Below are 15,212 nucleotides of genomic sequence, written 5' to 3'. Positions count from 1 at the left end.
CCCCCCACCTGGGTGGTGGAGAAGGTGTCGGGACTGCGCTCTGCTAGATGAGAGAGCGAAAGGTTCAAAGGGTTGATCCCGGCGGGAGAGGTTGGTGGCCGGAGGCAAGGGGCGCGAAGCGTCCGAACCGGCTTCCGAGCCCAGAGTTCCTGGAGAGAAGTGGCCGGCCGGCTGTTCTTGGGTCCCGCAGGTGCGGGGACTCACAGCGGGCTTCGCGCCTGGGGTGGGGGTGGGGCGGGCCAAGGGTGGGGGCGGGGAGGGAAGTAGGCGGGCCAGCTGCCTGAACTGTTGAGTAGACTAGTCTCAGTCTGGCAAGACAGCTAGAATAGACCCAGTTCTCTAGCGTTGGGCTTTCAACTTCTGCTAGGCTCCAGTACCTAGAAGTTTAGGATCTGGGGTGTATGAAGTACCGGTTCCTTTCGGTTTGTAATTAGGTGATACTTCACGCCCTCTCAACTTGTTTTGTCACAGCCAAAAAATTGGGATTTGGACGTTTGTCTGAGTCTCCCATTGGAGGACAATACTTCTGGGTGGTGTAGACGTTGGTCTAGGGATAGGACTTTTGGAATGCATGAGGTTGAACTCTTAGAGGACAGACTAGAGTGTTTTGGAATTGCCCTGGCTAAGTTAACATTTGGCTGAGGTGACATTCCATTTGTGGTTAAATGACGAGTGGCTTAATTTAGATCTTATAGGTTAAGATTGAAAAATTATTGTATGAGTGAGTTAGATCCATGCACAGAGATATAATGTATGCAGTAGTATTTAGCCAGTGGAGGTAGTTATGTGATCTCCCAGTTCACTTGTATTTTAACATAGACAAATAAGGAAAAGTTACTGTGTATTTAAAAGAGTAATTGGCAATTTATGAATACAGAGGTGAAAGTAGAGATTTTTGTTAATGTGTCACTTGGGAAAGAACTAGTTTGTGTATAGTTACAGAATGTAAACCAGATATATGTATCTAAGAGATATGTTTAAGTGAAAGTTTTGGATCACAGACTTGTAATTTTTTCTTTTCTTGGTTTAGGTAAATGACAGAAAGGGTCCCAGATGTAGCACCAATCAATTACTGCAATTTGGGTATAACAGCTTGTCACTGTGAGGGAGATGCTCATTAGTAATTGGGTATCTTCCTTTTAAAAAATTCATTGAAAATATTTCAGAAATGAAGAGGAATAAAGAGTAATTAACAGCGAACAACCACATATCTCCAACTCGCCATCAGAAATAAAAAATTGGAAATAAAGTAGAATCTTCCTTTGTGTCCCTCCTGGATTTCTTTCCATTTAACTCTCCCTCCTCCATAAATATCCCTAATTTGGTTTTATCATTTTCATACATGTCTCGTATCTAATATTATTTTTCATGATTCTTTAGCTCTGAGTAAATGATATTATAGTATATACATGCTAAAATTTCTACAGAAAGTCAGAATAATAAAAGTATTGAAGTATTTTGGATAGGAGGAGTTTAATTTTTTTTGTGTGTGTGTGTGTGTGTGTGTCTGGAGGCCATGTTCGAGAAAAATAATGTGTGGCAGGGTTTCTTAAAATGGTTGTATATTTATATGCCTGAAAATGGAAAGGAAGAAAATAACCACTAGAGGGGTAGATTGTTAAAGAGGAGGGTTTTAGGTGTACAATATAAATATAAAGATATATGCATAAACCAGCACTGATTTGTAATAACTTAGTTGGGGTATATTGTGCCATTTGTTAATAAGAAAAATATGGGATGTGTTGCAGCTGCAGATGCCCATGGATGAGGATTGAGTATATAGAGGAGTTTAATGGCTAATAGAACAAAAGGATTGCAGGACAAAAGTTGAAAAGTAACAATGGATAAATTTGAAACATTTTACATATGAGAACTAAAGTTTATTATTATTAATTACCAGAGGTTATGTATAGAGTCTGTGTCTCTAATGTATTTAGACCATTGGGAAGGGAATGCTGCATTTTGTTTTTAACCTGGAATATGTAGGTATTTACTTGATTTGTTTTTAATGGTTAATAGAGGGTGACAGTCCTAAAAATAGAATAAGGATAAGGTTCCAGTAGTCGACCATGGTTCTAACATAACCCCTCTTTTCAGTTCATGGGCAGTGAGCCACCTTCTCTTCTACCCCAGAGAAAGACATCTTTGTGTAAGGGGATAAAGAGTGGGGTAACCAACCATATGAAGTTTATTAGGTGATAGAATATCATACCTTATGGATGCACAGGGTTTAGCTTATAGGTTTATAGGTAGCCTGTTAGTTGGAAATTGAAGGATTGGAATAGGGCTTGTATGTATATGTATTCAGTTTGGTGGTAAAGATTTTTTTTTTTTATATCTAGGTCTTCAAATGATTGTTTTATAAATACATTTTCACTACATTAAGAGCTGTCAAGATATATGTAGGTTAGGCAAGATTTGTTAGTGTTTTAAGAGTTAAGGTTTTTGATAACCTGAGCTGGTTCCTGGGCTGGGGGTATTCAGTGACCTCCATAGTTTGGCCTGTTTGATTCTCTTTATCTCTGATTTGTTTTGTGAAACTGGTTCATTTAACTCCCCACCTACTCCCCACTATATTACTTTTGCTCTTTATTGGAATGCATCAGTTCTCTCCAATCAGACAAATCTTACTCTTTTTTTTGTGGCTCAGAGCATATTTTAACTTCCTGAACCCTTCGGCCAGCAAGGAACCCCTAAGTACATATTGTTCTGTTAATGTCCATTTTAATAATTTGGCAGTGCGCTGTTTCTGCTGTTTTGAATATTCAAGTTTCATTTTATTTTGCTTTTTTGTAGATTTGTTTCTCATATTTCAGCAATTATAAAAATCTCACAGTAGGTATCTTGTCTGCTTGTTTATAATTTCCTCTACAGGATGCTTCTTACAAAATATTCAAATATCTATATATATTTTTGGGTGGGGGGTACTGGGGATTTAACCCAGGGGTGCTTAGCTTCTGAGTTACGTACACAGCCCTTTTTACTTTTTTGTTTTGAGACAGGATCTCGCTGAGTTGCTCAGGGCCTTGCTAAGTTGCTGAGGTTGGCTTTAAACTAGCAATCCTCCTGCCTCAGCCTCCTGAGCTGTTACAGGTATGCACCATTGTGCCTGGCTCACTCAAATATTTTTGATTTGAAGCATGTATGTATACTAATAAGTGCTTTGAATAGATGCTTCCTTATATACTAATTGCCAAATAAAGACATTCCCTGACTTTTAAAAAAGTAGACTCTATTTTTTAGAGCAGTTTTTAGGTTCACAGCAAAATTGAGCAGAAATTGCAGAGTTCCATGTATCCTCTGGCCCCACACCTTCATAACCTTCCCTACTATGAACAGGGGATACCACAGTGGTATAGTTGTTACAGTAGATAAACCTACATTAAAAAATTATCACCCAAATTCCATATTTTACACAGGTGTTGTATAGTCTAAGGGTTTGGGCAGTTATATGAAGATACATATCCACCATTATACTACCATACTGAATAGTTTCATTGTCCTAAATATCCTCTGCTCTGTCTTTTCATTCTTCCTTCTCTTCTCACCTCTGGCAACCACTGATCATTTTACTGTCTTTTAGTTTTGTCTTTCTCAGAATGTCATTGTTGGAATCATAGAGTATGAAAACTTTACATTGGCTTCTTTCAAGTAGTGTATGCATTTAAGGTTTTTCCATGACTTTTCATGGTTTGATAGCTAATTTTTTAAAGCACTGAATAATATTCCATTATGTGGATATACCATAGTTTGTTTACCCATTCCTGTTTGGAAGGACTTCTTGCTAGCTTCTAAGTGTTAGCAATTATAAATAAAGCTGCTGTAAATATCTGTGTGCAGTACTTTGTGTGGGTAGGCAGTGAACTACCTCCTCCCTTTCTACCACAGGGAAAGACATCTTTGTAAGGGGATAAATAGGGGGTAACTATATACATAGAGTTTTACTGATAATAGAGTAGTATGCAACTTTTCAAATAATTTTTTCAATTAAAGTGTTTGGTTGATGGAGAATCATATACAGTAAGAATATGTTTGCTTGTCCAAGAAACTGCCAGACTGTCCTCCTGAGTGGCTATACCATTTTATGTTCTCACCAGCAACAAATGAGATCCTGGGTGGCATAAGAAAATGAACAAATTGAACTTAATGAAAATTAAAAAATCTTGTGAATCACTATTAGCAAATTAAAACAGATAGCTTTAAACACTGGATTTTGGTCAGAATCTGACAGGTGTTTAGAGGTATCTGTTTTAATTTGTGATTCTCTAATGCTATACAAGGTTGAACATCTTTTTATATGCTCATTTGCCTCCTTTTTATGTTTATTTGCTAAATTGGGTTTTAAAAATAAAAAAGTTATATATACCACTTGACCATGCTGTTTACATACCTAGATTTGCCCCCTTCTCTTAATGTTGCCAGTTCATGCAGTTCAGCATGATAAGAAGTAGCTTGGCTCTCCAGACAGTTGGCTTAAGTTAAAATTATGGTTTTTGTTTTAGTTTAGTAACAGTGTAACCTTGACTAAATTATTTAACATTTGTTTCAGTTTCCCTATTTGCAAAATGGGAATGATAATTGTACTAATTTTTATTCATTTATTTTTTCAGTGCTGGGAATCAAACCCAGAGCCTTGAGCATGCCAGGCAGATGTTCTATCACTGAGCCACATCCCCAGCCCGGTTGTATTTTGAAAATTAAATACTAATGCCTGTAAAATGCTTATAGAGCAGTATATTTACCAAATACACAAAAAAGTTTCCTTGTATTTACTTGTAATTCTTAGTAAATACCTTGCTTTTTTTCTTGAGGCCTTTTCATATTCTTTGTAAAGTCTTTTGAACATAACCTGCTACTTTCCTATCTCCTGCAGAACCAATCTAGTTTTCTTTGTTGTAAGAATAAGGCTTTGGGGCTGGGATCATAGCTCAGTGGTAGAGCGCTTGCCTAGCCCATCTAAGGCTAGGTATTTATAACTGAAAAAAAAAAAAAAAAGAAGAATAGGTATTATTAAGGTATTGTCTTATTTAATTATTCTTGGTGGTGTTTTCTCTTACTCCTTATAATAGCACACTTCCCCAGCATAGTACTCTCCCCACGCACCTCCCCTCCCCAGGTACTGGGGATTGAATCCAGGGGTGCTTTACTATTGAACCACATCCCCAGCCCTTTTAATGTTTTTATTTTGAGATGCATTGTTGCTTAGGGCCTCATTAGGTTGCTGAAGCTGGCCTCAAACTTGTGATCATCCTGCCTCAGCATCTTGTGGGGATTACTGGTGTGTGTCACTGTGCCCAACCATCATAGTACATTTTGTATTGTTTATTTTATTTTTTATTTATTTTTTTGATACTGGGGATTAACCACTGAGCCAATCCCCTGCCCTGTTTTGCATTTTATTTAGAGATAGATAGGGTCTATCTCTGAGTTGCTTAGGACCTAGCTAGGTTGCTGGGGCTGGCTTTGAACTCAAAAACCTCCTGACTGAGCCTCCTGAGCTTCTGGGGTTATAGTTGTGTGTCATATGTCACCATGCCCAACTTTATGTTTTTTAATACGTTTTTTTGTGGATATGTGGAGACTGCATGGGCTTTATGTGTTAGGTGATCCTAAGTTTTAGCTAGCTTTCTTAAACTTCCTGAACCCCAGCTTCCTCATTTGTGAATTAAAATTAATATTTAATAGGGTAGTTGTGAAGATTAAGTGGTCAAACATGTTAAAAGAACCTAATAGTTGGTGGCAAATACATAGTAGCTACTCAGCAAATGCCAGTTCTCTTGTGTCTCTTGGATGCTTAATATTGTAATGCTCTACAAGATTGTTTAAAAAAAGTTTACTCATTTATGTTTATATACAGAGGATAGATAAATATCATTCAAGTATGGGTGGGTATATGAATGTTGGTAACAAATGTAATCTAAGTTTGGATAAATATCTTTGTGTATATAGGTTTGGCTAAATAGAATAAATTTAAGATATTACTAGTTCTCTGTGTATATATACATTGTTCATATAGTACATATACATAAGTAAATGAAGATATGTGTGTGGATAGTAATCAGTGGATAGTGTATATATTGTAGGAGGAAGACATGTGTAATTACTTTCTGAAGTGGATTCCAGGTGAGTGTTGCAGTGGAAAAGGAAAAAAGCTGCTCAGCATTTTTAGACAAACATTGTGTTTCTCTTAGATTATCTCCCTTTCCCTTTTTCCTAGGTATATAGTGACTTTGATTAGAGAAAATTAAAAAATTGTAATAAATAAGAAAAAAGATCTTTATATTCTACTCCAGCTTCAATTTGGTGCATTTCCCCCCCGCCCCCTTTATTTAGAAACTTCTTTTTTAAAAAAAATTGTTTATTTGTCATACTGGGACTTGAATCCAGAGATACTTTACCACTGAGCCACATCTCCAGGACTTTTTATTTTTTATTTTGAGATGGAGTGTTGCTAAGTTGCTTGGGGCCTCACTAAATTGCTGAGACTGGTCTTGAACTTGTGATTGTCCTGTCTCTTGAGCAGACTTGAAACCCATATCTGCCTATTCCAAGAAATGCTGGAGCCTGCATGGTCCTCAAGAAATAAATTTTTAGAAAAAAATGCAGTATTTCCCAGTAATGGAAATTTTAAGTGATTCAAACCTTTTTCTATTTCCTGCATACTAACTCGGTGCATGCAACCTTTTTATCAATTTTTCTTTGAGAGATAATAAATATGGCTTGAATTTGGGATTTCTAATAACCCTAGAAGATAGTTATCTTTTGGATGCATCCAGTTCTTTTATAAAGAATTAAATCAGCAGAATCTCTGGTCTAAGCAGTTAGGCTCTGTTTCAGTCACCTGACTTTGGTGATATTAAGTGATGAATTAGTTAATGTCAGAGGTTTGCTGTTTTGTTAACAAAGCACTTTTCTCTAGTTAGTTATAGTAAATTTGCATTATGCTAAGATCTCCTTTTAATGTTTTGCTTGTGTTTTAAAGAGCATATATTTTTATTTAGATTTTTACTTTTAGTACTCAGACTTATTCTAACTGTTGAATGCTCTAAGGTGGTTTTACTCTGACAAAGAATTTATTCTAATCTTTGTTTTAGTATTTTAGACTTATTAATGAGTGGCAGTATGAGAGACCTTGAAATCTGGCAGCCAAAGCTCAATTAAGCCATAACCCCCACTCCCACCCCTTGCAGAGTAACACTGGGGATTGAACCCAGGAGGGTTGTTCTCAGCTACATTCTCAGCGCCTCTGCCCTACCCCTGTTTTCTTTTTCTTTTGCTGTACTGGTTATTGAATTTGAGTATTCCACTACTGAACTACATCCTCCAGACCCTCCGGACCCTCTTACTTTCCCCCTAAACTTTTTTTACTTATATGGTGCTGAGGATTGAACCCAGTACCTTACATGTGCTAGGCAGGCACTCTACCACTGAGCCACAACCCCAGCACACCCGCCCCCAACCCTTTTTATTTTTTATTTTTAGGCAGAGTCTTGCTAAATTATGATCCTCTTACTTCAGCCTCCTGAATATTTGGGATTGATGGTACATGATACTGTGCCTGGCATATCCTCCTTTTTATTTATTTATTCATTTATTTAGTTGCAGATGTACACAATGCCTTTATTTCTTTAATTTTTAAGTGGTGCTGAGGATTGAACCCAGTGTCTCAGACTGCTAGGCAAGTGCTCTACAGTGAGCCACAGCTCTAGCACACGCAATTTTTTCTTAGTTTTCCATATGTATGGCAATGTGACTGAATTGTAGTAGACATAAGAGCAATAATTTTTGTATCCAAGAGAGTTATAAACTATATCTTAATTTATTTTGGACCTGATTTATTGTTATTATTTAAAGCATTAGACCACATTTTTTCCCCTTTATTTATCAATTTTTATGTGGTGCTGATAATTAGACCCAGTGCCTCACATGTGCTAGGCAAGCGCTCTACCACTGAGTCACAACCCTAGCCCTGGACTTGAATTATTAAAAATGTAAGGTGAAGTAAAGAACTGATGGCTGATATTAACACAGGCATTTATTGAACATATGCTGGGCACAGGGAATACAAAATAACTAAGGTAATATTTTTGTCTTTGAATGCATGCTACATGCTTTTAGTAAACCATTTTAGCATAATTTCATAATTGCTGTAGCATAGATATGTAGAATATCATGTAAATACGGAGCAGGGAATTGTGAATACACAGGGAGTTTCTTCAACCTAAGGGAAATTGGAAAAGCTTCTCAAAGAAGGCAGCCTTTTTAATCAGTTTTGAAAGATGGAAATACTAGGAAGGAAAATTTAGGTACTTCCTTGTGAACAGACACGCTGGTCTTCAAAAACATCATTAATTCAAGAAGTATTTTGAAGATGTTGACATTTATTGTGTATGTGGGAATGGTTAAGGTCCAAGCAGAATTATAGGCAAGCACTTTCTTTTTTTTAAAAGAAGTTTGGACTTGATATTAGTAGTAGGGAGCCATTATAGGTTATGATATGATTAGAGTTGTATTTAGAAAGATATGAAGCTAATATCTGTTTGTGAGAAGTGATGAGAACATCATGTAAGACAGTTTGAGAAGGAAAAACAATATAATTTGGTTAACATGAAGAATGAGAGAAATTGGCAAGGTGAAAATTATCCTTAGGATTCTTCTTTGCATTACTGGATGGATGATGTTTATTAATCCAGATAAGTAGTACAAGAAAATATGGTGACTAGCTTTTGTTGGAGAAAGCTTGAAGTAAGATGCAAATACATTTTTCGGTTGTGTTAATTTTGAGGTATTTTGAAGTTCATCCAAGTAGAGATGTCCAGAAGACCCTTAGCAGTTGAAGCTTGAAAATTTGGAAGGCATAGGCACTAGAGAGAAAGCCTAGTCTAGTTAGCTGTTGAGGATGTTGCCTCTGGAACCACAGCATTTGAGTCGCTCTACGTATATCAGATAGGAACTGCCTTGCTCACTTCCATTTGCTTTTTCATCTCTTACTAGCTGTGACTTTAGTCAACATGCTTATCCTTTCTGTGTGTTTCATAATTACTTTTTTTTAAAAAAAAACAGAGAATATTTATTTATTTTTTTTTTAAGAGAGAGAGAGATAATCTTTAATATTTATTTTTTAGTTTTCGGCGGACACAACATCTTTGTATGTGGTGCTGAGGAACGAACCTGGGCCGCACGCATGCCAGGCGAGCGCGCCACTGCTTGAGCCACATCCCCAGCCCTCATAATTACTTATTGAATTATTGGCAAAGTTAAATGCACTGATTTGTAAAATACTGCTTGACCTACCATAATAAATCAGTAAATGTTATTTTTTTGTATTGGTGTTTTAAATTGTATAGTTCTGTTCAACATGTGTTTTTAAGGTGAGGATAATAAGATGAATTTGAAATTTCTTCCTCAATCTGTTGATACAACAAAAATAGTAATTATGAAGAGGGTACCTTTGGCAAGACACATCTGAGCTACCATCATTAAAATGGACCAATAATATTTTCCCAGATATATATCTGATTATGTAATAAATGTAGAAACCCTTTATAAACTTTAGCACTTTATTTATTTATTTTTTTTAGTTGTAGATGGACACAATATCTTTATTTTTATTCATTTTTTAAAAATATTTATATTTTGTAGTTGCACACAGTAACTTTTATTTATTTATTTATTTTTATGTGGTACTGAGGATCGAACCCAGGACCTCACACATCTGAGGCAAGCACTCTACCACTGAGCCACAACCCCAGCCTAAACTTCAGCACTTTAATATAAGGGGTATACAAAAGTACAGATGAACTTCTGTGGTATGGACGAGATAATAAAGGTACAAATTACAAAAAGAAGTATAGAAATGTATACTCGTTTCTATACTATATGGAGGTACAACTAAAAAGAATGAAACAGTTAATGTATAAAACAGTCTATAAAATAGTGCTCCTAAAAAGTCATTATTCAGTTTGAGTGTGTTAAATCAGGGATGTATGTTAGAAGTAGACATGCTTACTTTGGGGAGGAAATGATATAAATATTACAATGAGGAAGATGCGAGTGTTTTTGAGGTTTAGTGTGGGCACTGGGAATTTAATCTTCATGATTTGTTATTGTACTTTGATTTATGAAGTAGGAGAGAGAAGTAAGATAAGGGATATGGCACAGGGCAGTGGTTCTCAGTCTTGCTTGTTCATGAGAATCATCAGGGGAGCTTTTAAAAAATACTCTGTTTGGGCTCCAGTATTCTGACTTAAGTGGTCTGGAGCGGAGTCTAGGCATACCCGCCCTCTTGCCTGAGAAAGCATGCCAGCTGGTTCTAATGTGCAGTTGGATTTAGGGGTTTAGACTTTGAACATAAGTACCGTAGATAAACAAGCTTATTTTGTATGTGTGGGATAAATGAGAAAGTTTTTATTTGATTTCTATAATATTCTATTTAGTCTTGAAATATTTTCAAATTCTTTTTCTAATACAGCCTATCTTACTGTTCTTAAAGTTGTATTTAGTGAGTATATATTTAAATATGTCTGTGAGTAGCAGGGACATATCAAAGGCTAAGTTTCTGTTGCTTTTTATTTTTAACATTTTTTTTTCCTGTAATTTTTGGTCTTTTGAGCTAAGTCCTCTGATACTTTTTCATTAAAATGCCACTGTAGTCAAGGAGAATGACTTCACACTGGAGGATGTGGAAGGAGAGAAGAAAGGGAATAGGAGGACAGGGATGTGGGCTATCTGTGTCAACAGGTCAGCTATTTTATGCCTAGAAATGTTTTTGTTTTTATGTAAAAACAAACTAATAGGGCTGGGGCTGTAGCTCAGCAGTAGAGCACCTGCCTTGTACGTGTGATGCACTTGGTTTGATCCTCAGCACCACATAAAAATAAATAAATAAAATAAAGGTATTGTGTCCATTTACAACTAAAAAAAAAATTAAAAAAAACTTAAAGAGTATTGCATTTCTCACACTCTACCTTAATATAGTAAAAAGTTCTTCAAAACTGTATGAAGTGGTTGATTTTTTTGAAAAATTTATTGTGTATGAAGTACTGGTGATAACTACTTGCTTTCCTGGAACTCATGGTTTAGTGGGAAGAGCTCTGTTACACCCACACTATAATGTCAGGTGGTGATAAATGCCATAGGAATGTTAAAGCTGGTATAAGAATGGCTTGTTAAGTTCGTGCTGTTAGGGAGTCTGAGAGGTCTTTAAATTTGTGCTGGTTAGGGTGGCATTTGAATAAAGATCTAAATGATGGGTGTTAGCAGCAGTGCAGATAATAATCAGAGGAACTTTCCTCTGGCCTGTTACTAGAGTAGACACAAACAGCTGGATGGATTTTCATCATATTTTGGGTAGAATTTGAGTAGGGATGACTTAAAATTTAGGGTATGGGAGGAATGATGGGTCTCTGTGATGATTATTCTGGAGATATGTGTTATCTATGTTTAACAGAAAAGAGTATTTTAAAATATGAATTGTAAATGAGAATTCAGATAAACACACACTACAAATTGTAGAATTGTATTGATATAGCTGAGTTACTTTCTCATATTGGTAACTTTATGCAACAACAACTATTTATTTACAGACAATTAAGGGTTCTTTGAGCAGCATCAGATAGGGAAGTTAAACCCCAAAGTTTACTTTAGCCAGATCAGCATTGTGAAGGAAGATTATAACCTGTTTGTCCTAAGTTGTTGAGAAATATAACTGACAGATTGGATATCTGAAAAAGACCCCGTAGTGTCTTGCAGGGGATACTAGGTCTTTAGAGATGAGTACCGTCTATGAAAATTTTTCAGTGATGATTGCTTTCAAAGCTTTCTTAATTGATATCACATATTTAAGGTTATAATAAAATAAGAGAGTCTAGTGGCAGTTTTGGTTAAAGTGAATAAAGAGAATTGGAATGTGGAACTCTTCTTCGAATAATTTTGTATCTTTTGAAGGTCCTTTTCTATGCTTTGGTAGGTTTTGGTTCTCTGGCCTAGAATAATACTATCCCTGCATTATACTTTATCATTGTTATCTTTTCTTCATGGTCCCACCATTGAACTTTTACAGACTTTGTTGTGTAACAAGTTTTGTTTTACAAAAATACTTTCTTTTTAAAAATATTTTTTTTGTTTAGTTGTAGATGGATACAATACCTTTAAATAATTATTTTTATGTGGTGCTTATGATCAAACCCAGTGCCTCACACGTGCTAGGCAAGCGCTGTACCACTGAGCTACAACCCTAGCCCACTACTTCGTTTTTTAATGCTGGAGTTTTAACTAACAAACTTTTTTCTTCTTCAATGGTTTTATTTAAAAAATTATATCTTAAGAGCTTTTTGAGAACCTACCATTTGATTTTACACCTTCTTTTTCCTTTTTTTTTTGGTACCAGGGATTGAACCCAGGGTACTGAACCACGGAGCCACATCCCCAGCTTTTAAATTTAGAGACAGGGTCTTGCTGAGTTGTTGAGGCTGCCTTTGAACTCGCGAACCTCCTGTCTCAGCCTCCTGAACTGCTGGTATTACAGGCATGTGACACTACACCCAGCTTGTAGCTAATTTTTTAAAACTAAATTCACTTATTCTAATTAGGTATATATGACATTAGAATGCATTTTGATCCATTGTACTCAAATGCAGCGCAACTTCATTTCTCTTGTCGGACACGATTGTAGTGTCCATATGTGCAGTCATACATGTACCTAGGGTAATGATGTCCATCGCATGCCACTTTCTTTCCTGCCCCTAAGCCCCTACCTCTCCCTTTGTCCCCTTCCAGTTCGTAGCTAATTTTTTTTAACACATTTATTTTTTAGTTATAGGTGGACACAGTATCTTTATTTTGCTTTTATGTGGTGCTGAGGATCGAACCCAGTGCCTCACGCATGTTAGGCGAGTGTTCTACCTGTGAGCCACAACTCCAGCCCTTGTAGTTAATTTTTGAAAACAAACTCTTTCCATATTTTCGATTCTAAAGTTTACACAAGTGGGGCTGGGGTTGTGGCTCAGCGGTGGAGCACTTGCCTAACGTGTGAGGCCCTGGGTTCAATCCTCAGCACCACATAAAAATAAATAAACAAAATAAAAGTATTGTGTCCAACTACAACTAAAAAAATAAATGTTTAAAAAAAGTCACATAATTTATAGCATGTCAAATAGACTAAGGAAAAGAGGAATCACTTATTATTTTATTACATAGAGGTGGCCAGGGTTAACATTTGAGCTTTTTACGTTTTTATATAATTTTTTGGTACTGGGAAACCAGTAAGAGATGCAATTCTAAAATTATAAGAAAAAAGTAGGAGAAGCTGGGTGTGTTGATGCACACTTGTAATCTCAGAGACTCCAGAGGTTATGGCAAGAGGATGCAAATTTAAGACTAACTTGAGTAATTTAACCTCAAAAAATGAAAAATAAAGGCTGCATATGTAGATCTGTGATAGAGCACTCCTGGGTTCAATCCCCAGTACCAGAAACCACCAAACAATAACAAACAAAACACCATAGGGAAAAGCTTGATCACATTATATTTGATAGTGATTTTTTAAAAAAATATGGTATCAGAACCATAGACTGAATAAGAAAATGAATAAATCGAACTTAATGAAACTTAAAAAAATCTTGTGAATCAGAAGTTACACTATCAACAGTACAAAAGCAATACTTAAAATGGGAGAAAATATTTGCAAATCATATCTCTGAAAAGGGATTGACATGCAGAATATATAGAGAACTTCTAAAGCCAACAGTTAAAAAAAAAAAAGTAAAAAATGGGGAAAGCACTTGAATAGACATTTCTCCAAAGAAGATGCCTAAGAAGCATATGAAAAGAAGCTCAATGTCACTAATCATTAGCAAAATGCAACCCAAATCACAATAAGGTACTATTTAAAAAAAAGTTTTTTTTTTTTTTTTAATGGACACAATACCTTTATTTTATTTATTTGTTTTTATGTGATCTTGAGGATCAAATCCAGTGCCTCATGCATGCTAGGCAAGCACTCTACCACGGAGTTATATCCCTGGCCCCACAATAAGGTACTATTTTATACCCATTGGGGTGGCTACTATTAAACAAAACAAAACAAAACAAAAAAACAGAATAACAAGTGTTGGTGAGAACATGAAGAAATTAGAATTCTCGTGCACTGCTGGTGGGAGTGTATTTAAAATGGTGTAGCTATTATGGAAAACAAATATAGTGATCAAACAAGTAATTTCCTGCTACTCAGGAAGATGAAGAAGGAGGATCACAAGTTTGAGGCCAGTCTTGGCAATTTAGCAGACTCTGTCTTAAAAAAATAAGGGGCTGGGTTTGTGGCTCAGTGATAGAGCACTTGCCTAGAGCACTTGCCTTACATATGAGAGGCACTGGGTTCGATCCTCAGCACCACATAAAAATAAATAAACAAAATAAAGGTATCGTGTCCATCCACAACATATATATATGTGTGTGTGTATTTATTTTTCCTTTCTTTTTTTTTGGGAGGGGGTGTGTCAGGGATTGAACTCAGGGGTGCTTAACCACTGAGCCACATTCCCAGCCCTATTTTATATTTTATTTAGAGAAAGGGTCTCACTGAGTTGCTTAGTACCTCCCTAAGTTGTTGAGGCCGACTTTGAACTCAAGATCCTCTTGTCTTAGCCTATTGAGCTGCAGGGATTATAGGTGTGTGCCACTGCTCACTGAAGCAGCAGTATTCTAAGTAGACAAAGGTGGAAGCAACCTAAGTATCCACTGATGTGTAAATTGTTAAAATGAATGGAATTCTGACACATGCTGTACTATGGATGAACCTTGAAGACATTATGCTAGATGAAATAAGGCAGTCACAGAAGGAAACATACTGTATGATATACTGTATGATGATTCATATAAGGTACTTGGAATAGTCAAATTCATAGAAAACAGATTCAGAGTTGCCAGGGGCTGAAGGAAAGGGATCCACTTGTGTAGATGGATGGTAAAGATGTTTATACAACATTGTGAATGTACTTAATGCTATTGAATACTACACATAAATGGTTAAAATGGTAAATTTTGCTGGGTGTGGTGGCACATGCCTATATCTCAGCAGCTCAGGAGGCTGAGGCAGGAGGATTGCAGATTCAAAGTCAGCCTTAGCAATTTAGTGAGAGCCTAAGCAACTCAGCGAGACCCTGTCTCTAAATAAAATACAAAAAAGGGCTGGGGATGTAACTCACTGCTTGAGT

General features: G+C 36.3%; 1 protein-coding gene across 1 annotated transcript in view; it reads left to right on the top strand.

Moving 5' to 3' along the window:
• Positions 1–15,212, top strand: part of Birc6 (baculoviral IAP repeat containing 6) — a 236,225-nt gene that overhangs the window by 597 nt on the left and 220,416 nt on the right.

The sequence above is a fragment of the Marmota marmota genome, unplaced genomic scaffold, assembly GCF_001458135.2.
Source record: "Marmota marmota marmota unplaced genomic scaffold, marMar, whole genome shotgun sequence".
Lineage (NCBI taxonomy): Eukaryota > Metazoa > Chordata > Mammalia > Rodentia > Sciuridae > Marmota > Marmota marmota.
This window is presented reverse-complemented; position numbering and strand designations above follow the sequence as displayed.